This window comes from Caloenas nicobarica, chromosome 2 (genome assembly GCF_036013445.1).
Source record: "Caloenas nicobarica isolate bCalNic1 chromosome 2, bCalNic1.hap1, whole genome shotgun sequence".
Classification (NCBI taxonomy): Eukaryota; Metazoa; Chordata; class Aves; order Columbiformes; family Columbidae; genus Caloenas; species Caloenas nicobarica.
Genome location: NC_088246.1, coordinates 134,912,834 through 134,940,676, shown reverse-complemented (window position 1 = coordinate 134,940,676; position 27,843 = coordinate 134,912,834).

Here is a 27,843-nt window from a genome sequence, read left to right as displayed (position 1 = left end):
TCGAAATTTATGACACTCCCCAACCATGGCAGCTCCCTCCCCCCGGCTGCACACCCCCTGCCCCCGCCCGTCCCGCCCCTAACGGAGCAGACTCGAAGCAGCATCTATCTACACCAGATCCCGCCCGACCACCACCACCGCCCCCTCCAGCCCCCGCCATTCCGCCGCCTCCCCCTCAGCGCTGCCTCCCCTCAGCGCCTCCTCTGCCCCCTCGAGTACAATTCCTCCCCTTCCCCACCAGCTGCCGCTTTCCTAGCTTGTTAAATAAATATATCAAGCGGTGCGCCGACTAAATTTGGACGATTGTGGGGGGGTTTTTTAAACTACTATTTATTTATTCCCCCCAAACAGCACTGCGCGGCGCGAAGGAAACCCCGTGACGGGTTTCTCTCAGCTCCCCGGGGCGGGCCGTTTCCATGGCGGCCGCGGCCGTTAGTCCCGCTGCTGGGCGGGAGAGGGCGGGAGCGGCGGCGGCCGGCGCGGCCCTGTCAGCTCCCCGGAGGCCCCTCCTGGGAGCCGGGAGGGAAAACGTGAGGGAAGCGGGGAGGCGACGAGCTATGCTCCGTTCTAAACCATTCAAGTTGTTACTAAAATACGTGTATTTCACGGAAAGCTCAGCGATTAGTATCTCGTGGAAGGTCGTACTGTTGAACAGTGGGGGCGTGACACTGTAGTCACAGTTGGTCCGAACCAGAAGTCGTTACTCAAGGATATCTCAGTTTTTTATACGTCAGCAATATTTCACTCCCAAGTAAAACCAGCAACTCCAGAGACACTGTTAACTTTGCGCATTTTGCTTACACTTTTTGGTCCTGAAATCTTTCAGGAAAATGGAAAACAAAATGTTCTTACAAACACCAGGGTCGTCGAAATTCTATATGACATCATTTAAGTTAGAAAAATCAAGATCATTAAATATAGGCATCAACAGTGTATTGCTAGCGTGTGCGTAACTGCATACGTTATGTCATTTCTTATTTCAGGAAACTTAAGAGAAATCCACTGCTTCCAAAATGATTCACTCCTCCAACCTGGCACCCGGTTTCAAGTGAGTAGTGCAGAAGAGTAACACGTCCTACACGTTCTCTGCAAACTTTGTCTAAAAATCAGCTTCAGGAATCCAGGGGTAGGCAATGCTCTGCCACAGCAGAACTATAGACACATATCGCCTTGTGCTGGAGCCCACTTGGCTATGTAAGTGTACAAACTTGTTTGATATTTTGCTTATTATGTTGCAGCTAAGAACTCTCACCCAAATTAAATAGTTTTGGAAAGTTGCTTTCCAAGCACGTGTGAAGATTAGAAGCCCCTTAAGGTTCCATTTATGGGCTATTAACTATGTTGTTGTTGTTGTTGTTATTATTATTGTTATTTATGTAATACCCTTCTGTGCTAAGTACTTGTGACTCCATGTGCATAAGGAGCTTACTGGATGGATTCCAAAGCAAGGATGTTGCAAAGCAGGAGAGGAAGGAAAAAGCCTGCTGCTTCTTAGAGGAAGGCAGCCTGCTATGTAGGGTTCGTGGAATAAGTCGTATTTAAGCATATAGAAGGTGGAAAGAATAAGAAGGGACAGTAGGTGGGTTTCAGGTGAGTGCAACGTCAAGTCAGTGGAAATGAGAAGCTAAATTAATGATGGGGATTTAAAAGGTGCGAGCAGTTTCCTTCAAACACCTTTGCTTTTAACTGCTCCAATACCTCATAGCATCCACAGGTTTGAAATGAGACCTGTTCCCTCCTGAAATGCCTAGTGTCAGCAAACTGAACAGGGATCTCCCTGGACTAGCTGTAGGAAATGCTAAGGAGAGAGCAACAGGTTAACTCCAAGGGACTTAGGCTCAGATTCTTAAAGGTAATTAGGTACCTTTAAATACAAGTTAGACATCTAAATCTTTGAGGCTCAGGGTCTTACTTAACTAACTCTGGACTGGAGGAAGGCTCCATAAGTGGTTCACAGCCATGAACCCTTTCCTGGATTTGGATCCTGGTTTGTCTTCCAGAAACTCAACAGGGCATAGTTTTATTATCATGACAATTAGGCTGGTGTGCTGGGGACTCTAATAGTCTCAAAGAAACATGGAATAGAAATGTGGGCTGGATAGGAAATGTTAGAATCATTGATCTGTTGTGGGGATAAAAAACCAACTTGCTTTTGGTCAGCACTGAGGTTTTCCTAATATAAAAAAGCCAGTAAAATTAAGGAGAGAAAGCCCTAATTTATCATGCAGTCAAGCAGAATCTCAAAGTTTTCACATGCCCTTTATTTTGATGAGCATCACTCATTTTAGAGCTATATTTCTATATTCTGGGAATATAGGAAACTTGCTTTTATTCATCTCAGGCATAAACAGCTTTGAAATTGCAGTCAGAATAATTTACACCACATGCAGGAAACCTCCACTATTTTAAATTAATTCCTTGAAATATTTGTATGTGTTCTTTGTTTTGGGCCTCCAGCACATATTACATTCCACACGTGAGTATTGAAGGGTTCTAAGGGATTCATGGCATACATTTTCTGAGAGTTCCATTATTAGAAATATATTTGCTTCTGTATAATATTCAGCTTTTAATAAAGGATCTTTTTGTCTCTCTCTGTCTTCTGTCCCTGCTGCCTACTGTCATACAACTACAGTTTTTCTCTTTAGGAATCTTGACATTCATTGTTTTGACATTATTTGGGGTATAATACTCAAAACTTATGAACTCTTTCCTGCTATAATGGTATGAGGTACATGAAGAAGAGCTATATTTAAAAGCATCAGAGCTCATTTTTGTACAGCGTAAGGAATTCATAGTAATAGAAATGTTTCCATGATTTAAGATCCTGTGGAAATAGTTTTAAGTTCCATGAAGCATTTACAGCCCAAACATTACAGTTTTGCAACATTAAATGACATACCAGCTAGAAATAAGTGTAAAAATGTTTGCTACTTTTCAGTCAGTGATAGAGTGAGATTCTGGAAAATTGATTTCATTTTTGGTATTTCCATTTTTAACAACTTAGAATGGAGCAAACAGAACAAGCCACCTCCTAAATAATGATGCATTGAACTAGTTCACTCATTTTTCCACAAAAAAAAAAAAAAGATGTCAAGAGGGAGTCTGAAGCACCCTCCTCGTTCTGGCAGAGCTTCCTGTGGAACATCTCCTCCCAAAGGAGGGAGGAGGCCCTTTGCAGCCCCGTTCCTCATCTCCACACAGATGTACAGCTCTCACCTTCCTGCCCCTTCTCCCAGCTCCGCCCTCTCTTAAAATCCTTTGCACCCTTCCACCCCTGGCTGGGCCGGAGCTGCGTGTTTCACTGCATCATGCTCAAGGGAATGGCCTAAGGGCCCTCACAATTGCTGAGGGTCCCATCAAGGCCAGGTTATTGCAGCTGAAGAATCATGAAGGATCACAACTGTAGCAGGAGAACTGTCATATCTTGAGAGCTGTATCAGACACTCATAAGTGCTCCCACGCAGCTGCTGTACAGGGAGCGTTCACTGTGGTGACCCTTATGTGCTATAGGGCTGCTGGGATGAACTGGAGGAATCCAAGAGCTGCAAAACCAGATTCAGTTCTTGATGAGTGCAGATCCCCTAGAATCCAAGCAGAAAAAGAGCTGCCAAGGTACGTTAAGTCATTTCTGCATTCCTTGCCCCATCTGTGCCTTTGAGAGGTGACACAGCTCAGCAGTTGGTGTCTTGTTATCCAAGGCGGCAGATGTGGTATGAATCTGAAGGGTTTTTGTGGCAGGAAGAGGTAGGTGGAGACATCCTAAGGGCTGGAGCAAGGCTCAGACACAGCTGCCAGGGAAACTCGGGTGGGTGGGAGGAGGAGGCAAGAGCATGCCAGGCAAGAGAGAGCTTTCCCAGGGATGAACACAGCTGAGAGAGAGGGATGATGAGAGTGTCACTGGGTGGGGGTTGTCCAGCGCTCAATTTAAGGCCAGATGTGGAACACAACACCCTCCATTGTGTCAGAAGTGAAATGGGAGATGTGTGTATCTCCTCTCTCACTCCTCCCCACCTTTCCCCTCTCTCCAAGGAGAAGAGGAAACTTTATGGAATGAGGGCGTTATTTCCTTAAAGCCAAAACAAACTGCCAGTATTCCTTTCACAGTGTTTATTGATTGTCCTGTTGTTACCAGCAAAAAAAGTCTGAGGAACTCCAGTCTCTGCTGGAGCAGAAAAACATTGTTCTGAACTCCTCAGCTTAGAGATGGAAAGTGAGTGTCAGATGCTATGCATGGAAATTCCAGCTGTGTTGCCCTCTTTATAGGGTCTAATGCTGTATTTGTTCTTGAAGCTGGATTTGGGGGAGCATCACTGCTGGCATCTTCCAGGGACTGAGGTGGCTGGAGCACCTCACAGCCTCTGCTGACCACCAGGGTATAGGGAAGATATTTGAATTGTAGGCTGGTCAGAGGCCATGCCCCCAATGAATCTGATTGCTTACCAACTTCTCAGAGGGAAAAAAAAATCACTAATAATTAGATCCTGATTTTATTGGGAGATATTGCAACACTAACTGCGTGGTCTGCCTGTGGGCTAAAACAACTCTCTGAAAGATGCAAGTAAGAACTTGATACAAAGCATTAGTATAGGAGAAAGATCAGAATTCCAGGCAGGAACTGTAGATTTGTGCATAAGTGACGTTGTCAGTTCTGTCCAGGAGCTCACGAGCTGATGTTGCAAGTACTGTAGAGGTAGAGGTGGCTTTGCTGGAAGTGGAAGGCAAGGGTTTTTAAATCCATGCCAGTGTAGCAATCTTTGACCTTGATTGTAAGGGTTCTTAAAGCCTGTTACTCAGCAAAAGGCCAGCAGAGCAAAAGCAGATTAAACAGTTGTTAAGGCTCCTTCCTTCCTTTCTTCCTTCCTTCCTTCCTTCCTCGAATGAGTTAGACACATCTGGGTTTGTTCCCTTTGTTCTGGAAGCAGTAACAAATACTTGTCATATGAACATATTCTCTACAGACTTCAGAAAGGTAGTTTGTATTTTAAAAAAATGGTTTTTATTTTGTCTCAGCAGACAGACAGGCTCTCCCAAATCAATTGGAGCAGAGAATATGAATAAACTAGAAAAACAACTTTGCTTACTGGAACCAGAGACATCATTTCTATATCCTTTCTCAAAAACAAAACTGAAAGCATAGGAACTTAGAAATGCTGAAGTGAATGTGTTCATCTAGGAAAGTATACTTAAGTCTCTTCTAGGGGAAAATTGATTCATTTGACTTACATTAGGTTGATTTCCTTTGTTTAAGACTCCATGGAGAATTCCTTATTTGGAAACCGTGTGCAGTTCCCTGTATTTGGGAGAATCTGTTTGCTGTTTCCTAAGGGTGTGTTCCTAACTGTGAGAACAGACGAGATTTTAAAGGCAGAGGACTTGCTTCCCACTAGAGATGCAGTCTGTCACGCTTCTGCAGCTGCTTCGCTGTCCTAATGAACATTTGCCTTTCATTTGGATTTTGAATTTAGTTATGTGTTGGGAGAATACAGATGGAACGACCATCATGTTATGATGTCCTCTCTGGATCCTAAACTCGAAACAGGCAGGTAGTAGTTTTAGCCATTTATCTGAAGCGACAGGTGGAAAATAAAAGACATAGCAATAGTTGAGAGGTTATGCAGCTGGAATGAATTAAGTGTCTCCATGTAAAAGTCTGTATTTACTGTGGCTCCAGGAGTGTTTTGCATTCATTCACAAAAGTGACAGCATAGAATTTTGTAGAATGGGGTTTTTATGCATAGTAGCAAACTAGAAAATGTCAAAGTGTCTGAGAAAATTCCTTAGGATTTATGTTCTGAGTTAATGCTTAATCAGACTTTGCAAAAGCCAGCCAATCTGATAGAGTGGTGAGATAGGAGTCAGGTCACAAAATCCTTATTGTAACATGGGCAATAACATTATAGCACCATAACTAGTACCTTTGTTTTCAAAATGGGCTGTAAAATGTGCTCTGGGTTGAAATATAGTGTATGTAATTAGATTGTCCTGCAAAACTTGTTTCTGGAGGGCTAATATTCCCAGCTGCTCTGGGTCCAAAAAAAAAAAAAGTTCAGAGAGAAGCTATAGAAAACACAACAGTACTCCATGCAGAAGGAAAAAGGTTTTATTTTTCGTGGTCTCATTAACCTTTAGGTACTTCTGACTTCTCCGCTTCTGCAGTATCAGAGTGCAGCTGCTTCTCACTGCTCACCAAAAAGTTGTTGGAGTCACATGAAAAGCTGACTTTGCCTGAATTGCACTGAATACTCGTGTGTTATTGTTTGGAGCATTAGATTTTCTCCTTGTGTGGCTGTGGCATTCGTTTCAGGGGATCTACATGCCCAAGAGCCAGGTGGTAGAACCTGGGCAGATGCTATTGTTTGCGAAAGCAGAGGAAATAATGCAAGTAAGAAAGTGAACTACTGCAGGATTTGGCTTGCTAGTACAGCAGTCGTGGTCAGATGTTCTCTCCAGATCTCAAGAAGAGAAGTTACAGGTTTTCATCCTATTCTGGTACCATTTAACATGCAAAAAGGAAGCTGTAGGCCTTATTTCCACATTCTGTGTCTAAGAAACAGTGTGGAGGCTGTGTTCTGCAACCAGACAAGTTGCTTCTAGCAAAATAAAGAGCCGTTCCTGAAGCAGCTGGGGGCCGAGCTGTACGGTCAGTCCCCATGAGTACTGAAGGGAAGTTAGTTATCTACGGTGAAGGAGTAGGAAGGAAAAGATTATAAACAAAAGAAAAATAAGTCACATGCATTTTTTTTGGTCTTTGCTTTTAAACCTAAACTTTCTCCTGATTCAAGTAATGCAGCAGCCAAGGATTTTGAAGGGATGAGAGACATAAAATCTTGATTGTAGGTGACCTTAGCTCTTGCTTCCCTCCTTTACAGTGGTGTATTCTTTACAGTGGAGCATTGCAACTTCTTTTTTTTTTTCCTGTCTGCCCATCAGATCAAGTAAACCAAAGAGTGTCTGTGCTGTGGCAGAGAAACGTGAGAAATAAGCTACAGCCTCATGTTACCTGGAGCCCCATGCAACAGGTCCACCCCATCATTTGGCAGCCAGGCAGAGTGGGGCTGCACCCACCCATGGCAGGGGCACAGTTCTGTCATTATAACTCTGTGGATAACATATAAATGTTTCCTAGATTCCTCCTTATGATAGCATGAAACTTTGCAGTATCGAAGTGATACTTACGTAGTCTGCTGTTTACACTAGGCAAGTCTCTTCATTACTGGTTCTTCCAGTGTTTCACACCTTCTCCCAGATTTGGCCTTTTAAATAACTTCTGTGGTTTTGTTGGGTTTTAATGACAGCTATCATTTTCCTTCCGAAGAAATTGCATACATGACTTCAGTGTGAAAATCTCACAGTGTAAATCAGTCTCATGATTTTTATGAGTTTGTAGTTTTGGCAGCATTGATGATCTTCAAAGAGATCAGAGACTCTCAAGTCTGTAATATACAACTGTTAATTAGATTCTGCTGCAATTAAATCTAAATAAAGATTTGCTGTCTAAGCTATTTAGCTCTGTTAAGACTGTTCAGCCATCAAATAAACCTGCTTTGCCATTATGCACAAACAGCCCATATCGCAAAGGTTCAAGAAAACTGCTAGGACCATTGTTTCAGCTTTACACCTAAAAAAGAAATCGAAACTTGTGCTGTTCATCCAGTTCTGATCAAATCAACGTGAGCCTGAGCAGAAAGTACTGATCACAAAATCAGGGCTGAATATTTGTTTTCCAAATTTAACAGCGCTTCAGACAGAAGTAATTTTTTAGGCAGTCGTAATCTAAAGTGAGAAATGTGAGATGACGACTAAGGCTGGCTGAACTGGATGAGCAAACATACTGTCACAATGCTCCTCAAGCACTCCAGAAATAGCTCCATTCGGTTGTTTTCAGAGCACATGTTTGTGTGTGTGCTCTGTTAGGTCACCTCACTTGGTCAAAATTAGGAATGTTAATTATTTGTCGATTTGGGCCAGTAATTCTGACATCTGCTTTACAGTTTCCTCAGTGTTCGTATGATCATCGTCTTTAGCCTAACATGCTGTCTTGAGATTGAAATGTTACAAGCCAGTGCTAATCCAAGGAACAAATATAAAGAAATAATATGACATTTCCTGATGAGTTTTGGCAAAGTTGGCTTTAACAGTTGCTGTGAGTATGAAAGCATTTAGGAGATGAGCACGTTTACTTGTTACCAGCTGTCATTGTTTTATCATCAGTCTTGCACCATGGGTGGTTTTTTCCCCATAAAAGCATAAATTCCTTTGTTGAAGTTGTGCTTGTGTAGGAATTCCAGCCTTTATTTTATTTTGCCATGGATAATTCTAATGATTGCAAAGAAAAAGAAGAAATTGTGTTCCATAAAACATTGGAACTTAAAAAGCAATGCTTGAAGTTTTCATAGCTTCTGATTTAGAGAGGCCTGACTTACTGTGGCCGTCCAGTACTGCACATGGCTACACAGGCTCTGTGATGGCAGAGAAGCCATGGCAAGTTGTACATCAGTTTGCAGTGTTTATATTTCTCTATATGCATTTTTTTATAGTAGCTGTCACTAATTCTTAGATTAAAGTGGTTGGACAAACATATTCCAAGGATTTCAGTAGAAAGTTTTGTTTGGCATTTCAAGTCACTGCTCTGAGAAGCACTCACCTGTGACAGATTACTATGGCTACTAATTTATGTCTCAGCCTGTTTTACATTAGCTTGTCCTTTCCTGACTCCAGTAACGATTTGTTTATTTAGTTTGTGGCAGATGTGCCAAGCTTGAGGATTAAAAATTGAAGGACTTCTCCCCCACACACCCCCCGGCCAGGTGCCCCCACACTGTGGTTATTTATTTTGGGCAACATTTTTAAGTTATTTTATTTGCTTTCTGGTTTCTGAGCTTGAGGGTGGACCTGACTCACATTTTCCAAGCGCTATGCAAGTTGTAGGGCTCATTTTTTTCTTTAGACAAGTTCTGTTCTATTGCAAGCCCTCAATTTCTGCAACTCAGATCTTGAGAAGGAAAATCTATTATAAAATGAGCTGCAACAAAACCCCCAGAAGCTGGCACCTCCCCATTGTGCGTTACTTAAACAAGATGGAGAGTTCAGAAGCGGTATGTGGTGGTCTGTTTGTTGCAAGATGAGAACTTCAAGTATCCATATTGTTTATCAAAATACTGTGTTCTAGCCAGAAGTAAGAAAAATGCAGTTAGCACGTGATTCCAGTTATCGCATGGTCTTTGGAAAAAACAAGCCTGTACTGCCTGATGACCAAGCTAACAATTCCTGAACAGTAACTTATAATGAGAGCAGGCCAAAAAGGCTACCAGCATCCGAGCAAAAGACGCCGCTCATGCAGAATGGGTCTTGCAGAAGATTAAGGCAGTTTTCTGATTCTAAATGCTCACAGCTGCCACTTGTATTAACTCTCTGAGGTGTGACACCACAGCTCACTGATCGGTGGCCTTTTTCCCCTCGGGATGTGCGTTCTCTGGTGGCTGCTGGCCCTCTGCCACACCGCACCCTCCTCCCTCCCCAAAACCCCTCTAACAAGGCACTACAGCCACCTCCAGCCTGACTGGCCTCATTTGTTCAGGAACTGTTACAGTTACTGCTCTTACAGTTCTGGCTGCAAAGCTGTTATTCTGTGAAGAATTTGAGAGTAAAAACTTTCATTCAAGTGTACACAGGCAATTTCCACTCCCTCAGATGAAACAGCTTAGTAGAATTCATTCTCTTCCTTTTCCTGAGGTGCATATGGGAAAAAGATATTGCAATCTATCTCATTCAGGAAAATTGCTGGAGGAGGTAGAGATTTTCCCTCAGCCTGATCCCAATTATGTTTATTTTCTATTTTAAATATGATCTCATGTCCTCAGAGCAGTTTCATTACTTTGAGTGCTTTGCCATGGTCCCAAACAGAGCTATGTGTCTCCCAATTTCCTTTTGTGATACTGATGGTCTCATATATTGGCCTAACTTTATTTGGTGTCAGACACCAAGAGCCTAAAAAAGAAGGTGGAACTCAACACCAAGAGAAAGGAGTAAAGCCTACATTACATTTGCCACCTGCACAACTGAGGCAGAAAAAAATTGCAGAAAGCTCTGTGCCGTGCAGCTCTTGGACATTATACATGTTTTAAGGCACCCGATATAGATTAAACTTTTGCAGGCACAGAACCCAAAGCACTAAACCACTACAAACTTGTTAGAAAAGAAAGTTTGGAGATGTAACTAATTGCTAAATCCGTTATTGTTTTCTATTTGTTGCATTGATCTAATTCCATATAATTTCAGGTGTTGTTTGTTCTCCTCCAGTATAAAGCCACATTAAAAGAAGCGTTACCAAAGACATTTTCCTCTGTTACATTTTCAGGATAAAGCTTGAACTGGAACACATTAACTCCAAGTGGTCAGGTAGAGCTGTTTCGTTAAAGAGGAGCTGCCAGTTTTAACATAGTGTGTCTCATTTGTGAGCATTTTGAGACAGAATATTTAAAATGCATGGAGATTCAGATATCCTCCTGGAAAACATCAGTCAGTTAAATTGTTTAGCAGTTAAAAAAAAATGTTTCAGCACATTGCGATGCTGAGGGGGATTTTAAGTACTGAAAATATTTAACACATCTGAATAAATAGTGAAAGTAGAGGATTTTGCAGATGAGTGAAAAATGAGAAAAGAGGAATTATTAATATTCTAAAATAAAGCATCACGGCTCATTAAGTAACTTAAATGTCTGTAAATGTAAACAGATTAAATACTAGATGCAAAAATAATAGGGGTTTTCTTTCTTTAGAAACAGAAGCAATAAATGTACCTCTCTGTGGTAATACAAAGGGAAAACAGTAAGCTGATGCATGCTGATCCACCTCCTGCTTTTTAGTCTCCTCTTTCTGGTGCTAAAAGGTTTCACCTATGCAGACGCTTACACGCAAACATGTACAGTGACATCTCTGCAGTCACTGCATGTGTAAGTTACCATCTTGTTAGCTGAGTCGTGGTACCTGTGCCTGCATTAAAATCGAGTGAGACTAAAGCATCACTGAATGTAACTTAGCATCCCCTGATTAACCTTCTGAAAGCTCCTATATTTGTGAATAAGTTGTACTAACCTGTGGCTGGTGGTTGAACTGAGCAAGCCTCATTGCAATGCATTTTGCCTACTGCATGGGAACGGCAGCAATGAATATTGGAAGCAATTACGTCTACACATGCACGTTCACCAAAGAACCTGGAATACGAAGCACAGTTACTGAGGTATAATATGTACATGCTACACAGTTTTGGTTAGCAGAGGCGTGCCCACTGCTGCTGCTGAGCACTCCTTTCTTTGAAATTCAAACGTACACTCCAGTGGAGACTTAAGGCACCAGTGACCCAGTTCTGTAGTATCTAAAGAGGGTGCAGTAGAAGAGGTTGCTTTACCCTCATGTCTGCAAAACTTCCTGACTCCCTCTCCCCAGAACGAGCAGACCAGAATGAACTGTACATTGCTGCCTGAGCTGCACCTGGTCCTGGTTCTTTACATGAGCTTAACCTATGGAGAAGGTGAGCTGATGCTGCTCATGAGGAGCTGACTGCAGCACAGCCAGGAGTCTGTTGTAGCCTGATACTCTTTCTGCTGACCTTGGCCATGTCCACCACCACCTTGGTGTGATGCAGGATGACTCACCTGCCACCTCCAAGGCCCTTAGCACAGGCCGGGCAGTTTGTGTCAGCTCCCAATTGCCAGCCTGAGCTCGCTGATGCCCAGACTGGGTCTGCTGTACCAAACTGTGTAGTGGCTGGAGACTGGGGAAGCTCAAAATATTGTCAGAGTCATTTCACTGCAACACAGGTAAGGACTCATATCTCCAAAACCACTTTTTAATCTCTTGCTGTAAGAGTTTGGTATTTGTTCTGTAGAACATGCTGTTATAATAGTACTGATATCAATGTACATTATAAACCTCAAGTTTTTTCCTTCCCAGCAGCTACAGCACGTCTACTGTACAGCAGGAAAACAGAAGTTGATAAGCCAACGATTCCAATTCTGGCCACCTAAAAGCTGAAGTGTCAAGCTGTAAGCATTCAGACTAATTTCTAACTTCTCTTGCCTATAATGCCACTGCTTTCTAAATCTCTTCACATCTTATTTTGACAAAAGACAATTATCTTTTATAAAGTTTAAGCCCTTAAGCCTCTTCAAAAGCAAATTTTTGGCTTTTCGGCAGAATATATATTATCCTTTGAGACGGGGACAAGATCATATAGGAGACAATAGCAGTGAACACAAGTGGCAGACTATCTTAAACTCACTGTTGTATTTTTTAATTTAGAAAATAAATGATAAAATTGAAACTCTGATGGAGTTTGTAGTGGAACTAATATGACTGGCCCTTTTTATGAAATTATGTATAGGAAGCTTCAATAAATATGCAAATGTTTATGTGGATGGTTAACATGTGCACTAGGAAAACGGAGCACTTCATTCAGATTTGGTGACAGCCACAGCCCTTTGTCACCGTTGATACATCTTTATAACAACACAATTAGAAAGAGAAAACACCGGCATTTCAAATAACAATATTTCAGTTTATATTCTTTTTATGGTTCTGTAGCTAAAACTTACGAAAGTGCACCAATAAGTTTCAAGCTTTGTTCCAATAATTAAAGCATTGTGAGATGCTGAGAGCAAGTCCTTGCTTTTCTTTTACAAGCACTTGACAGGTCATAAATAAAGCATGAGAAAAACAAAGGAAGTAAAAATGGTGCCAGCGCCCAAAGCACCTTAAGGTTCATTTAATTGTCAGAAGGATTTTCCCAGTGAAGGGAAATGGCTTGTGTGAAGATGCAAAGCAATGGATATTGGCAGCACTCAGTTTGCCTGTGTAGCTTATGCATTTTGTTTTATCCTACTGTATCATGATTTTTTATTATGTTAGTAGCTGCATGGTGGAAAAGTTCAGATTAGAAGTTCAGATTAATAAATACATCCTTAGGAATTCTGTAATTTCTACTGTTGTGGGGAGTCAAATGCACTATTGTCAAAGATGTATTGTATAGCCAAGCACTTCGAATGAAGAAAAAAAAAAAAAGATACTTAAGATAACATCCACTTTGAAGTTGAGGTAACCCACAATTTTGTGAAAGGGACTTTCTGTTGCAGTATGAACTGTTCAACGACAGTGCTCCTCCTCCAGAAAAAACCCAACTCGAAACAGGAACGTGTCATCTCAGCCAATTCAGCCATTTCTGCATCTAAGATATGGCTATTGTTTTAAATCCATTTTAGTTTTATGTAAATCCCTCCATTTAGTTTATTCAACATTAGGAGGAAATACCTGACACAGAAGATGTTTGCAGTAGCCTATTATCTGTTGTATATACCTGGCAAAGCCTGATTCTGCAAAAATATCAGTCAAATGAAACAAAAAGTGTGCAAAGAACCCTCCATCAATAATCCCTGAAAAAATGCAGTGTTTTTATGAAGTTAGTTTGCATAAAGACCGTAGATCCTTTGGACAGATAACTGGAAATACACAGAACCAAAATCCATACGCAGGCTACAGGTACAAAATTTAATTGACTTCCAAGTACAATGGAGAGTTAAACTAAATATCCTAGAATTAAGTCTGTTCTGCAGGTTTGTATTCTGATTTCTTTTTCTTACTGTGGATCTGCTGATGTGCCTTCATTCCCCAACAGCTCCTCTATGCCTGTCATGAGATATCTGTGTATTGTCTGCAACACCTGCTTGGATCTACTTTGGATCTTACAAGATGCAAAAGAAAGACCATGTGATGGTCCAGGGCTCGATACTTACTAACAGCTGTTTTGCCTGTGAAGTCCTAGGATTTGTTTTCTGGCAATGGGACAGAAATGAAACTCAGGAAGAAATCCAGATCCCTGCAACCAACAGTTTGAGTTCTCAGTCTAGAGATCCTGCATAGAAAACATTTTTGCAGAGTCTTGGCCAAATCAGTGGAACAACCTTCTGGTGGGCTTTAAATGCCCTCCTGCCTTTAAAAGACAGAAGCTGTGATAACAACAACTTGAAAATGAATGAAGAGCAAAATATTTTATAGATTTCCACAGTTGTAATTTGGTATTCCAGGACTGTGCTGTTACATATCGTGGTTTCTAGAAGAAATGTATGAGACTCTGCATGTGTAAGCTTCTTTATTAAACATTTTATGAGCAGGTATGACGTACTTGACAAGAAATTAATGGCTAAATATAATGTTACGACTACATATATTTTTATAGTTTCCTGAAAGTTGAAGTTTGTACAGACTTGCTTTAATTACCTAATTATAAAACGATTCATAATGCCAACCAGCTATCAGTTGACATTATCTCTCTGTCAGGACCAGTTTGTTTTGCTGAGCTTTTGCTTAACTCTGAGCTCCCTTTAATTATTATACTCTGTGAATCTACCAGAGGTGAATAATACAGCTTCTCCCACAATAGATATTCTGATGTTTTCCACGTGTTAATGGTGTTAAGAATCTCGTCATATGCAGCAGCCACTTCTAAAGAAGTTCTGATCTAAAGAACTGGATGCCAATCTGAGGATCAATGCCCGACTTTCCATGGTGCTGTTTGCTGCAGCTGACTCACACACATGTGGAAGTTGCTGAACCACATTGGCTGGTGACGTGAAGAATGAAGGATGGATAAGTAAGTCCTACTCTTTGGCCCAAGCGGCTGATGAAAGCCTGGAATTCTCTGGATTGCTGAAGACAACTATCAACTGTATCTTCCATGTGTCCCCGTACACTTAACAAATTCTCTTTCCCTCAACAGAGAACAGGAGGGAGAAGCACTGCACATGACAGTGTTCAGCTGGCAACATGGCTTTTCTGGGTTTTTCTTGGCTTTTCTCAAGGCCGTGTACCTGGTGTTGCTCCAGGTCCTCATTAGGGCTCTCAGCTTTCAGCTCCTCGGATTTTTTTTGCTTCACAAACTTTTGGAGAGCAATAGATGCATCAAGTGAAACTGGTATCTGACCAAATACAAAGCGAGATTTTGCTCCAGATCAAGACACCTAAATCCCGGTGCCTACCTGTCTAAATAGGCTCAATGGAGTCTAAGGAGTGATTCTGTTTGCCCGAAGAATCTCAGTAGCTTGTCCGATAAATGTTTTTTTAATCTACATTGGAGCTGAGCTCCTGAGGCAGTCAGTCTAGTGACGAGCTTTCCACTGACCCTAATGAACACATGGCTCAGATGTAAATGCCTGCATTGGTTCTTGGCACCAAACCAAACTCCACCCTGTGGAATCAATTCAGTACTTCAGTTCTTCATAACATCCATATGGGACTGGCCGGTACCATCCAGGATCTATAAGTCACCCACACACTTCCTGACCAGCAGCTGAAGGCCAAGTGAGATACCCTAAACCATCTGAAATATTGTGAAATAGCCATGTTTGGGCAGCTGAACAGAGCCATAGCTCCCTTCACGTGAAAGGGGTTTATTTTATAATTACTAAAAAAGCTTAAGCACCTCCTGGGTTAAGTTCATCTTGTTCTAAAGCAGATGTATGAAGTGGATGAGGTGAACACAGACAATGCAGGTGAGATGCAGCCCAGCACTGACATAAATCTTGCATATGCCTTTGTTTGGGTGGAAAATCCTGCCTGTGTTTAGGGTAGAGATTACAAGTGTTTCATATACATCACCATTAATTAAGATTAGCAGCTACTTTCCCCAATTCTAATGAAATTTGGCTATTTCAGTCTTCCTAGTGCATGCAATTACATTCCTTTGCCTTTAATTAAAAATGTTGCCTGCATACTTTCTCTTTGTTCGTTCTACTTATGTTTATTGTTTGTTAAGATGCTTGGCCGCTTTCCAGAAGGAAGCTTTGATGCTTCTCCTGATGGTACAACTAGAATAAACACACAGAATTATCCTTCATTTCCATCTTAGCAGTAGCAGTCAGAAATAAATAATGTCCAGCTAAAACTTGGAAATAGTGACAGCTGTGCTGCGGTTTTAGGGACAGAAAATCAAACCTTGTGAAAATGTCTGCCAGATCTGTCAAGGACTTAAACATCATTCTGCAGACAGCACTTAACCTGGGGCTGTCACAAAGGCATTTCGTTTATCAGGGGATTGTTTTTTGTTAGTATGAATGTGTATATTAGGGAAAACGGTGAAGTACAGAGAGGAGAAACTATTTGAAGACGGTCTATCACAAGACAAAAGCGTAGCTGGCACTCAGAGTCGTGCTGGGCACTGGAAGCCCTGCCGCACTGCTCAGACTGAAGGGACATGCTTTCCCTGGTGTCCGCTCTCCAGCTGCGACCAGAGGCAGCTGCAGAGACAGGAGCACAGGAGCAACACGGCACACACCATAGAATCATGGAATCTTTTTCACAGAATCACAGAATCACAGAATGTTAGGGATTGGAAGGGACCTCGAAAGATCATCTAGTCCAATCCCCCTGCCAGAGCAGGAACCCCTAGGTGAGGTTACACAGGAAGGCGTCCAGGCAGGTTTTGAATGTCTCCAGAGAAGGAGAATCCACAACCCCCCTGGGCAGCCTGTTCCAGTGTTCTGTCACCCTCACTGAGAAGAAGTTTCTTCTCACATTTAAGTGGAACCTCTTGTGTTCCAGCTTGAACCCATTACCCCTTGTCTTACTGTTGGTTGTCACCGAGAAGAGCCTGGCTCCATCCTCGTGACACCCACCCTTTATATATTTATAAACATTAATGAGGTCACCCCTCAGTCTCCTCTTCTCCAAGCTAAAGAGACCCAGCTCCCTCAGCCTTTCCTCATAAGGGAGATGCTCCACTCCCTTCATCATCTTTGTGGCCCTGCGCTGGACTCTCTCCAGCAGTTCCCTGTCCTTATTGAACTGAGGGGCCCAGAACTGGACACAATATTCCAGATGAGGTCTCACCAGGGCGGAGTAGAGGGGAAGGAGAACCTCTCTGGACCTACTAACCACCCCCCTTCTAATACACCCCAGGATGCCATTGGCCTTCTTGGCCACAAGGGCACAGTGCTGGCTCATGGTCACCCTGCTGTCCACCAGGACCCCCAGGTCCCTTTCCCCTACACTGCTCTCTAATAGGTCATTCCCCAACCTGTACTGGAACCTGGGGTTGTTCCTGCCCAGATGCAAGACTCTACATTTCCCCTTGTTATATTTCATTAAATTTTTCCCCGCCCAACTCTCTAGCCTGTCCAGATCTCGCTGGATGGCAGCACAGCCTTCTGGCGTGTCAGCCACTCCTCCCAGCTTGGTGTCATCAGCAAACTTACTGATAGTACACTCAATTCCCTCATCCAAGTCATTGATGAATATATTGAACAGTATTGGTCCCAGAACTGACCCTTGAGGCACTCCACTAGATACAGGCCTCCAACCAGACTCCGCCCCATTGATCACAACTCTCTGGCTTCTCTCCTTCAGCCAGTTTGCAGTCCACCTCACTACCCGGTCATCCAGTCCACACTTCCTCAGTTTTGCCGTGAGGATGCTGTGGGAGACGGTGTCAAATGCTTTGCTGAAGTCAAGGTAGACCACATCCACTGCTCTGCCATCGTCAATCCACCTTGTTACGTCTTCATAAAAGGCTACGAGGTTGGTCAAACACGACTTCCCCTTGGTGAAGCCATGTTGACTGTCCCTGATGACCCTCTTATCCTTGATATGTCTTGAGATGGCACCAAGGATAAGGTGTTCCATCACTTTCCCAGGGATGGAGGTGAGGCTGACCGGTCTATAGTTGCCCGGGTGCTCTTTCTTGCCCTTTTTGAAGACCGGAGTGACATTTGCTTTCCTCCAGTCCTCAGGCACCTCTCCCGTTTCCCAAGACTTGGCAAAGATGATGGAGAGCGGTCCAGCAATGACTTCAGCCAGCTCCCTCAGCACCCGCGGGTGCATCCCATCTGGACCCATGGATTTATGGATGTCCAGATTGCTTAATTGCTCCCTAACCCAGTCCTCATCAACTGAGGCAGACTCCTCCATTGCCCTGCCTTCCTCTGGGGCCTCAGGGGTACGGGGCTCCTCAGGACAGCCTCCGGCAGAGTAGACAGAGACAAAGAAGGCATTCAGTAATTCTGCCTTCTCTGTATCTTCTGTCACCAGGGCACCCACCCCGTTCATCAGTGGGCCTACATTGCCTCTGGTGTTAGTTTTATCTGCCATGTATTTGAAGAACCTCTTCCTGTTGTCCTTGACCCCTCTCGCCAGGTTTAACTCTAAGGAGGCCTTAGCTTTCCTAGTTGCCTCCCTACATCCTCTGACAACAGCCTTATATTCTTCCCAAGTGGCCAGCCCCTCCTTCCATGATTTGTAAACCCTCCTCTTCCACTTGAGTTTGCCCAGCAGTTCCCTGTTTAACCACGCAGGTCTCCTGGCTCCCCTCCTTGACTTCCTGCGCGTCGGGATGCACTGATCTTGAGCTTGGTAGAAGCAGTCCCTGAAAGTTAACCAACTATCTTGGGCGCCTTTACCTTCAAGCAGCCTTGCCCACGGGATTCCCTCCAGCAACTGTTTGAAAAGGCCAAAGTCGGCCCTGCTGAAGTCCAGGGTTGCAATTCTGCTCGGTATTCTGCTCCCACCACAGGAGATTCTGAACTCCACCATCTCATGGTCACTGCAACCAAGGCAGCCCCCCACCTTTACTGCTTCGACCAGACCCTCCTTGTTAGCGAGGACGAGATCCAGCAGCGCACCTCTCCTAGTCGGCTCCTCCACCATTTGCATCAGAAAGTTATCGTCAATGCACTGGAGGAACCTCCTAGACTGAGGCTGGCTGGCTGAGTAGTCCTTCCAGCAAACATCAGGGTAGTTAAAATCCCCCATAACAACCAGAGCCTGTGACTGTGAGGCCACTCTCAGCTGCCCGTAGAAGGCCTCATCAACATCCTCACCCTGATCTGGTGGCCTGTAATAGACTCCCACAACAGTGTCACCCCTGCCAGCCTGCCCCTTAATTCTCACCCACAGACTCTCAACTCGCTCCTCAACCGCACCTGGACAGTACTCTATACATTGTAGTTGCTCTCTCACGTAAAGAGCAACTCCACCACCACGCTTGGCTGGCCTGTCTTTCCTGAAAAGGGCATAGCCATCCATGACCACATTCCAGTCATGTGAGCTGTCCCACCATGTCTCTGTGATCGCCACCAGATCATAATCTCCTGACTGAACGCAGGTTTCTAACTCCTCCTGCTTATTCCCCATGCTGCGCGCATTGGTGTACAGGCACTTCAGGGAGCGAGCCGAGTACACCGATTTCACCCTAGGGGCCTGGGGGGCCTCCCGGTCTTTATTGATTCCAGTGTGCTGCCCCACTGATGCAAGCCCAGCTACAACCCCATCCCCCTTCAAATCTAGTTTAAAGCCCTGCAAATGAGCCCTGCTAATTCCTGTCCCAGCATCTTTTTACCCCTGTGGGATAAACCTTTCCCACATATCACTGACCGGACTGGTGTCTTATAAAACCAGCCATTATCAAAGAACCCAAAGCCCTGCCTGTAGCACCAGTCCCGAAGCCAATCATTTACGGACTCAATTTTTCTATTCCATCCCACATCATCATCCGAAAATGGAAGGAGGGAAGAGAAGATAACTTGAGCCCCAGACTCTTTCACCATCCGTCCCAAGGCCTTGAAGTCTCTCTTCATTCCCCTCAGACTACGGGATGCCGCTTCCTCCCCATCTGTCTGAAAGATCAGTAGGGGGTAATAGTCCGTTGGGCGGACTTTTTGGTTGGAAGAGACCCTCAGGATCATCAAGTCCAACCATAACCTAACTCTAGCACTAAACCATGTCCCTAAGAACCTCGTCTAAACGCCTTTTAAACACCTCCAGGGATGGTGACTCCACCACTTTGCTGGGCAGCCTGCTCCAGTGTTTCACAACCCTCTCTGTGAAGAATTTTTTCCTAATATCCAATCTGAAGCTCCTCTGGCACAACTTGAGGCCATTTCCTCTTATCATATCACTTGCTACTTGGGAGAAGAGACCAACACCCTCCATGCTACAACCTCCTTTCAGGTAGTTGTAGAGAGTGATCAGGTCTCCCCTCAGCCTCCTTTTCTCCAGGCTGAACAGCCCCAGTTCCCTCAGCTGCTCCTCATCAGACTTGTGCTCCAGACCCTTCAGCAATTCTGAATAGACAGCACTGAATAGAGAGCCACGACAGTGTCATTGAATGATGTGGGTAGCTTTAAAAATCAATATTGGCATTTTGTAGAAAACTAGACTAAAGAGTTTTGGGTTTTTTTTTCAATAATTTCATCAAGGTATTTTATAAAAAGCTGAACGGCAAAGAACTGGGTCTTGCTACTACTTCATTTCAACACATATAACCGGGTCCACTCCGATTCCTGCAAATCAAATCTAGCATGCTTACTTCACTTCTTGTAAAGGATCTAAAACAAACGGGTTTGGAGATGCTTGAGAGAGACTGGAGAGCAATTTCAGGAAGATATTTACCTCTGAAAAAGAAGTAGTAGTTTAATTAAAATTCACTCTTAAAAGTGACTTAAAAAGAAGGCTCTCTAACATTCTCCAACACATTCTAATTTAACTGCAGACACTGTGTGTTTTTCTTCCCCTCCCTCTCATTTTCAATGTAGCAATTTAATAAAAATGCAATTCGAGAATTCTTCATGCCAATCTAAAGAATGCAGATTAAAATCTGTGTAACAGCTATCTGCATGACTGGTTATTTTACACAAATGCACATGACAGGGAAGCTGTTATTAATGGAATACGTTACACAGCTGAAGGTGGTGCGTATTTCCGTTCAAGACATTTTGCAAAGAAAAAAACACCAGCAAAAATTACACAAAAACACTGACTATCAAAAACCCCAACCAACCAGCCAAAACAACCACACAACACAGCATCCATCTTTTGGGAAATTAATATAATCTATTTACCATAATTTTATTCCTAAATTAATTTTCATAGATTTTTATGAGTTGGAAATGGGATGCGCAATCTGAGGTCTAACAGCCAGTCTACTTAGAAAGCATTTGGAGACCAAAGGTTTTCACTGAATCCTTTGGCCGATTCCTACAACTATCTTTTGCACTAGATTCTTCTTTTTTTTGTACTGTATTAAGGCCTTTGCAAACTCCTAAAATTGTCAAGCAATCCCCCAAACTCTGGATGACTTGCAGCAGTAAATATTTCAATAGGAGTTCAGCATTCAAGTCTATGCACTAAATTTCTTTTGAACTGCTCAATATCTTCTCATACGCAATGATTTTTATCACTGAATCAGGCCCACAGATATTTTGCTAAATTAAGACTGGATGTTTGAAGGCACTTAAAATAAAATCTATGCTCAAGTGTTTTGAAGCATCAGGGCCTATAAACTGATGTTGAACTTTGGGAAAGATTTGATTAAGCTTCTTCCAATCAAAGAACTAACATTTTAAGGAGTTGAAACAAATTTTCCAGGATTAAATATTTGCTTTGGATTGTTTGCTTTGGATTTGCCAATTGTCAAGTGTAACTGATATGAGTAGTAAATCTGTATAAGACTGTACCTGACCAGACAAACTATAAGTGGCAGATAATGAAGGGGTCAGCGGCCAAGGCATATCTAATTAATATAATTTGGACTGAGTTGTTGCAAAAATCTCATGGGAATATTAAAGACACTTGGGCTTAAGTGTTAAAATTCCATTATGAAGTGAAGCAGCTCAAGATCAAAGTGGTTGTTTTCAGAACATCTCTGTACAGGCCGCTCCTGGCTATACCACGAAAGGCTACTAAAAAAAGACATCTGTAGGGGAGGTTCTCTTTAAATTACACCCACCAATACTGTGCAGGTAGGAACAAACTCAGACTTCATGCGTTTCAAATCCTGCGCCCCAAATAGTGTCCCCTTTCCCTCTCCTCCCACCCGAACTCAGTCCCTGGCCTGGCTGGAGAGCCCAGGCCGCTCCCCACAGCCCCAGCCACGGCGGCCTCGGAGCCGCTGCGCGGCGTCCCCGCGCGGGCAGGGGCACCTCTGCAAGGGGCCCGACTTGCTGCCACACGTTTAAAATACAGTTATAAAACCTGGTTGATGACGTTTGCCACTCTGATTCGTTTGATTAGTGATTTTTGTGAATGCTAGAATAATTGAAATGCCGATTTCCAGGCTAACCCTGGTTATGGGCACACACAATTGCATTTATAAGCAATTGGGCACAAGAAAAATCAAGTAGAGCTTAGCTTCTCACATTACCAGCCATCTTTATTTTTTGCTCTCAATATGCTTCATGAACATTAATGAATGCCTATCAAAACAAAACTCTCACAAATACAATGAAGATTTAATCAGATTGAAGGAAGACTACAATCAATGTTATTGTGAGCACTTAATGTGACAGCAAGATGGACAGTAGGTTTCTGAAAAAGTTTTGCGGTATATAAAGGCGCTCCCTTGTGTTAGATGACAATTTATCAAAATACCTTAAGTAGTTTGTTATCCTTTCTATGACCCAACCTTGCAACTCCCAGAATAGGGACATGGCTTGGTTACAGAAATTATTACTCCATACATTACTCAATACAGAAAGTATTACTCCAAGGGAAAAGATATAAAAGCCAATGGCTACTTTGCTTTTCTTCTCAAAATTTAAAAATAAAAACTGGATTCTAGGCAGGTTTGATTAAGTGTAGAGGCCTAAAAAGCCGCCGAGTTCAGTCAGCTTTAGCTCTGTGCCTGCAGTCTGGTTTGCAGTTGTTTGTGGCCCAGAGCAGGCACGGGGGTCACCCCGCGCAGCTCCTGTGTGTGCAGCTCACCTGGACGCTGCCTGCAGCGCCAGCAGAAGGAAGAACAGAAGCTCCGCTCTCTACCAAAACTGTGATAGCAGGGCATAAGGAAGCATCATAGCTCAGTCTGCGTTCGGTCAGCGCAATTTCAAGAAGTATTTACCAATGCCTCGACAGCCTTCTTCAGCAAGACGCTCAGCAAATGGTATTCGTAAGTGGATGCAATGTCATGCCTGATGTTTTTCAGAGGAATTTTGAGACTCCCTATGAGAGGAGAAGCATCACAATACCCTGTGAATAGGGATGCACCTGGAAAGCTCTAGGACAGTGGTTGCCAGTTTTTTCCCCTCCATTGTGTTAGAAAAAGGTCACAATAATCACATCCACAACTATCTTCTCTCGCCTTAGTTACTGTCACTGCTTCCAGTAAAGACATAATAACAGTTCTAAAAGGGAATTTAGAGATTTTTAAGTTTTAAAAGAATTTCTGTTGGTTTCGGCTTCATCAAATAAAGTTAAGGAACAGCAGGTTACTGAAGCAGGACAGAGAAAATAAATGGAAGTGCGCACGACTGGAGGTAACGCTTCATCAGCGGGCATATAAATTCTCCTCTAGTTCCCAGGCTGTGCAACATCACACTGCCAAAGACTTTGAGTAGGAAAAATCTGCCAGTAATTATCATGGTTGACAAATCACTTTTATCAGTAATTACTTTGGAAGTTAAGACATGCTGTGTGTTCTCATTTTAGGAGAGCAGCAGAGTTGGTGCAAGCAAAAGCAGTCCAGCTTGAGGGTAATAGTGATTTGGGGCCCTTTCAGCCATGTCTTTAAGTTCTGTGACCCCATAAAAGCAGATCTGTAAACAGTTTCCAGACTATACACATTTTAAGAAGGTTTTCCCTTGAATTAGCTCCAATTTGGTCCCACAGTCAGCGAGGCATTCATGGTCGAAACATATCAGGAGCGCTCCTGGCGTGTATCTTCAAGTTTAGTCCCATCCAAAAGGAATTCAATGAAGTGTTTGGAGAGTTCTGCAATATAAACTAAAGGAGGGTAAGTGGGGATGATGGAGAGTTCTGCTCCAAAAGTGACCTTCTGATCCAAACTAACCCACTGACTTGGATGCATTTACTGCGTTTTTAACTGATTGTACTGGAAAGCGATGCCTTTTCTTTATCCAAACTTAAGTTGAAATGTTGACTCCATAGAAGATACAGGATAGTTCAAGCCTTCTGGTCTCTCCTCAGCCCAGAAACAGCACATGGTGATGCAAAGACAAACATTGTGTGTGGTGTGAACTTCTAATAGGAGCTGGATGGAGGATCTTCATTGTTTCTCCCAGCACCAGTCTCAGAGGGGTCACGTTTCTGTCAGTGACAGAAGACACCTGGAAAACTAAGTGACCTTTGTTTTGTCATCCCTATGGGTTTGGGTGTCATTAACATGCAGACAGGGCACAAGACATTCAAGAATACTGGCCAAAATGCCCAACCCCATGTGGCTTTTTTCTTTTTCTTAAAACTGTGCAGAGTAATGAATTGCACTTCCCTTTTGCAACAAGGTGAAAAAATTGGATCCAAACGTGAAAGTTTTATAGTTTAATGAGAGTGATTCATGCAATATTTCAGAACAATACATCATTCAGGTTTCAAATTAAGTTTATATATTTAGCGAGGAAGTAAAAAAGCCTCAGCTCAAAGAAAAGACTTTGCACTGATGAAGGAAGTCTATGCAACAAAATGGCAAAAGATTGTGGACATGTAACAGTCAGTCTTTTGGAGTCTCAAGTACTGCAAGCCAGAAGGCAACTCCGAGTCCTTTCTTAAAGCAAGTTTATTGACCCTGATGGGGGGGCACAGTGGCAGGGGAACACTAAAGAAAAATGGTTTGAATTGATTTATAGTTTGCTGGAAACAAGAAACATTGATCACAAGTATGTGAGAAATGGGGCACGGATAAATTTTCGTGAAGAAATCGAAATTGAAAATAGGTGTCCGAGTACAGTAACTTCTAAACAAACTCGGCCTGAGTAAAAGCAGACTTGTCCTTTGCATAGCATCTGTGCCAATTCCCTCATTATTTCTTTTAAATCATGATGATCTGACAAGGCTGATTTGCACTTTAGTTAGATTTAACAGTAGTAGTAAACTGATAAAGCTTAAGAGTAAAGTAGCTTATTAGCACTGGCAGCTTAGCCAGCAATCATCATAAAAAGGACCGAAATCAGAAATTGAATGCCAGCCCCTTGCTTTTTAGCTGACAACAGCAGAAGATGCAGGATACCAATGAATCAACTGCAGTAGTCACTTACTCTGCTAAAACTGAGTAGTAATAGTAGCACGGACTTGACATAAAATCTGTCAATATTGAATCTGGCATCCACATCACCTATGTAATATGTGATCTCCATTATTTTCTTATTAATAAAAGCTGAGAGAGACCTCAGTATCTAACTTGTAAAGCTGAGCATACACCAGCTCTCGTGCAATTAGTAAGTATCAGAAGCCTCAACGACTGTCATACTGTTCCCCACACGATTTAAAGAAGGCTGCAAACTAAATGACAGCAAGCTCAAAAGAACAACCCTCTCCCTGGAGAGAAAGTGGGGCACCCGATGGACTTAGGACCAAGAGATGATGTGAAGGAGACAACCCCACACCACAGGGAATGAGAATTGCTTCTCAGCAGAGAGCCAACGAGGATGCAACTGAGCTTCCAGAGCAGCTTACATGTCACAAGGCTGCTGGCAACGTTTGTGCCTTTGTAGCGTGAGGTTTAGTGATAACCTTGATTTCTTCCACTCCACCTGCCCAAAAGATCTGCTGCACTTCTTGAATATATCTGCATTCTGTACCGCACTTCAGCACGGAACAAGAGATTGCTTTGAGGTAAAGATGACATTACATTAATATTAAATGCATTAATAAGATGTTGCTTTGGCCATCCTGAACACAGAGAGGTCAAACATTCAGGAACAACCTGTATTATAGCACCTGAAAAACACTGAGTAGCTCACATCCCCCCCACCCCCCTCCCACAATTATGTACAGTATAAAAAAAAATGCCAACCTTCAAGCTATGTGCTTACCAAATAAGCTCAACGCAGTGCGAGGAGTTTGATGTCTGATATGGTGCAGGAAAAGCAGAGAGCAGCTGCATTTCAAAGTGTAATTCGGAGGTGGCCTCCGCACAGGAACAAAGGCAAGCAACCTGAGCTCCAGCTTAGCTAAGTAACAACTGCCAGATGACACACAAAGCCCTTGTTGCATCTGAAAAGGTACTGCATGTTTTATCTTTTATGTATCAATTGCATTAAATACCGACTACACACAGGGTGTCAAATAGTGGATTCTCAAATGCTCATGTGGCAACAGCTTTTAAAAAAAAAAAACCAAACACTGAATGTTAAGTTGGGAATTTAAGTCAGTTTAAAGCCAAAATTTAACCTTCCCGTGCCAACGACAGGTTGCAGACTTAATGCTAGGACGTACTAACAGAGCTCATACGCTGTTAAAAGGGATGCGGTGTAAGCTCAGACTTGAAATATCCAAGCGCCCTAGCACAAAAGTTCAAATTCCAACAGGGCTGACTCAGTCCTTCCGCCTTCCAAAGTACATAAATCTAATTCCAAGCAGTTTTACTGTGAAAGGAATTCTTAGAAGCAGGGGTCCTCCTCCCCGCTGAGCCGAAGCGGAGGGCTCCCTCTCCTGCGGTATTTTCGGTTGCTGCCGCTCTTCCCCAGAGAACCGACCAGCAGCTCTGCGTCAGGTCCAGCCATGGTGTGGTTACTTGTTGATATTGAACACGTTGCTTTGAGACACCCAGATCAAGTTATAGAAATACAAGTGACTTGCAGTTGTGTCACAGGGTGATTTAGTTCCAAATACTGGTTATATACAAAGCCCCAAACTACATTTCAAGATATTTCACCTAAAACGTTTTTAAAGTGTGGCATGAAATCCAAAATTAAAAGCTATTGTTCGTTTGCTTACAAATAATTTAAGAATTTTCGCATGTTAGCTGTCTTCAGAATTCACCAAATTTGCAGGTAATTTACGTTCAGAGTTGTTTGGCCAGTGCGCATGATGTATGAATAACAACTTTAAATAACTGCTCTACCTCCAGTAGGTGTGGGGAAAGCCGATCATCATTAACGTGAGTAACAGCAAGACAGCACCACAAGAAATCCACCTAGGCCAGCTGAAGATACTATGTTAAGTAATTTCATAATGTTTTCCTTTGTTCAATTTTTATGATCTCACTGGTAAAAATCTGGTGCGCTTTGCAACTACCAGCTCACGTTGAGCAGACCCAGTTCTCCCTGACTCCACTGGGGTCCTGCCTACAGAACTCCCTTCCAGAGGTTTGGTGTCTCCAGCCAGGAAGGAAGTCTGTGGATCTCGAGGGACAGTCACCTCGGAGCCAGCTAACAGAAGAGAATTACAAGCTCAATTGAAGCATTCCAGTCTGTGAACAGGAAGAAAGGAAAAAAAAAAAAAAAAAAAGAGAGTATCTGCTGCAAGATAAACAGATATAAGTGTTTCTTAGAGAACAGTTGTTTGAGATTTTAGCCTGTGATGATAAAGAAATGAGTCATCATCCATCACAATGAATATACTCTAAAGTTACATCATTTGATGTGGTAACTTAAAACCACATTCAGTTTTAGATTCTTTTCTCAACCTACATCAAAGAGGAGGAACTTCCAATAATTCTCATTAAACACCAGAGACATAGACAGGTACTCCAGTACTTAGGCTCTTGAGTAGCACTTTCCTCAGTACTTCAAGAGAACTTTATAAAGTATCTCAGGAAAAAGGAGTGATTGACAACGATATACCTAGGGAAAGACATATATGGGGCAGAATAACCTCCCTGGGGTCACCCAGCAGGCCATGCCAGAAATGGACAATGCGAGGGCTTTTAAAAAGCCCCGTCCAACGCTGTATTCAGACCACCCCACTTCCACAGCCACCCTCGTTACAGCAGGGCAGGCACAGATGCAGTCAGACCTGTGCAGCGCTACAGCAGGAACACCTTTTTATTAGCTTCAAGGGTGCATAAGCACCAACATTACCATACCAGATCAGACTGGTCTCTTCATATTACTATTTGGCCTTCAAAAC